This window comes from Atta cephalotes (assembly GCF_000143395.1).
Source record: "Atta cephalotes unplaced genomic scaffold scaffold00005, whole genome shotgun sequence".
NCBI lineage: Eukaryota > Metazoa > Arthropoda > Insecta > Hymenoptera > Formicidae > Atta > Atta cephalotes.
In genome coordinates this window covers 394,814-397,252 of record NW_012130069.1, presented here as the reverse complement: position 1 = coordinate 397,252, position 2,439 = coordinate 394,814, and positions in this window count along the sequence as shown.

Sequence of the window (2,439 nt, the reverse complement as noted above, 5' to 3'; positions counted from 1 at the left end):
TATATATATATATATATATATATATATATATAGTATGTTCAATTTGTAGAGTTGTTTGTGAAAAATCGTGAACATATATACAAATATTATTTTGTACATTTGCGAAGTATGAGAACTTATTTTTTTATCTAAATGCAGTTTTTATTGCAGAATTTATTAAATTTTCTAATTTTTAAAACTAGAAAAAGATGAAACGTAAGTTAAACTTACGAAATTAAAGCTAATCTACATTGATAAAATTAGACATAAGGGATTAAAGTTAATGTATGTTAATAGAAATTAACAGTAGAAGAAGATATTTTAGTAGAGATAGAAATGAACATATTAAAGATTAACGTAATTTTTATCTTCTGATTTCTAAAAACTGTAATTAGAAAAAGATAAAATATATGATTTATATATCTAACAAGATTTCTTTGTTTCCTTTTTTTTAAATGATTCTTACAAATAATTATACACACATATATGCACACAATATATGCACTCTTCTGGAGCGGTAAAATTATTTTATACGCGAGTTCTTTTGTACGCCTTTCTCTGTGCGTACATGTACAGTGTGTCTATAAGATTTATATTAAATTAAATTAAATTCTTGTCCTCATAAAATAATATATAAGATGCACACATTAGATATTTCATCAAACTGTCTTCTATATTTATGTCTTATCGCATAGCATGTTCTAAGTTGAAAATATTTTGAGTTCAAAATAGTGTATTATAAATTTTCACTGCCACAATAGTGTATTATAAATTTTAAATTTTCCAGCATTATTTATTAGAACTGATTTAAGGTCATGTAAATGTATAGTACAAAAGTAAAAATATTCGCAATGTTTTGCATTACAAATGTATACATAATTATTTCAGATAGTGTCAAATTGTTTGCAATTTCGTGATAAGAACGTAAATATGTAGGTACTATCATGTACTTACAAAAGAAAAACTAGAACTGTGAGACTTTAAACAAGATAAAAAATTATATGTATATTTAAAAAATATATTTAAATAAAAAAGATACGTCAAAGCATGCTGCTTAGTTGCGCGAATTTCATGTCTTGTGGTTGGTTATTTTCAAATGCTCATCGTTTGAAAACTATTGATGTCTTAAGATTTTGCTATTAATATTTTCGGTTTACTTTTTCATATATACGTGCTGGTCCTTGCGCTAACTCTAGTACACCTTATATATACCTTAAATAATATATATATATATATATATATATATATATTATTTATAGTATATTTTATTTGATATTCGATTACTTTAATTATTCCTTTGCCTTTTTATTTTTTATCTTTACAATTTTTCTTTAATACACAAAAACTTTCCTTGTGGAATTCTTCTTTTCACGCGATGTTTGTAGATACTAATATGAGTAAATCAAATATAAATGAGAAATTTTTTTTATTATTTATGGACGAGAATAAAAATATAAAAAAAACAAATTATTTATCTATATAGTATCCTGCTACATTAATATATTTTTGCCAGCGGATGGGCAGTTTGGCGATCCCATTTTCATAAAAAGTAGGTTGTGTCTGCAGTTAAGAGGATCCTAAAGTTTCTTGTTTTACCGATGTTTTACCGAAATCATGTAATTTTTGTACAAATATTTTTTTTCTCTTTCATTGATTCGAAAATTCTTTTCCAGGATTAAAATATATGCATTAATACGAGTCTAAGAAGTGGAGTCTATGCCTCGAACGAAAAATTTCAAAATTGATATATTTTTTGCCATTTCTTAGTAAAACATGGTGTCAGCTGTAAAGTCGTGACAACATTTGCTTGAAATAAATGCTTTGCTACCCGAATGTATGAAATAGTGGTTTCCAGACACGTAGTTATACGAACAAGTTACGTCGAGTTCTTAGAATTAGACTTAGACGCTTTATTGAGACGAATTTGTTATACGAAAATTGTGATACGAATGTGTGACTGCGTGTATCATAGTTGCATAAGATATTGTGATATTAATAAAAATATGTGATGTGCAGCGCATGGCGCGACCTCTAATGACTTCGTCGGAGTTCGAATTTTGCTTTAGAATCCTCTTAATTGCGCAAGAATTCCTCTCTACTGGCATCGTCCATAAATCATATTGTCCTCCTAATTCTTCTTTCAGTGTTTCAAACAAATGATAATCGTATGGAAAGATTTATCTCAATGCGATTATCATTTGTTTGAGCTGCTAAAAGAATTAAGAGGACGATTCTACAATAGTATAGATGAATTTGTGCGCAATTAACTGCAGACATAACTTATTATTTTTAATGAAAATAGGATCGCTAAACTGCTGGCAAAAATATATTAATATATTAAAGAACTACATAGAAAAATAATTTGTATTTATTTATTTGTATTTATTTGTATTTATTTATATTTTTATTCTCGTCTAATAAATAATAAAAAGAGAATTCTCGTTTATATTTGATCTATCT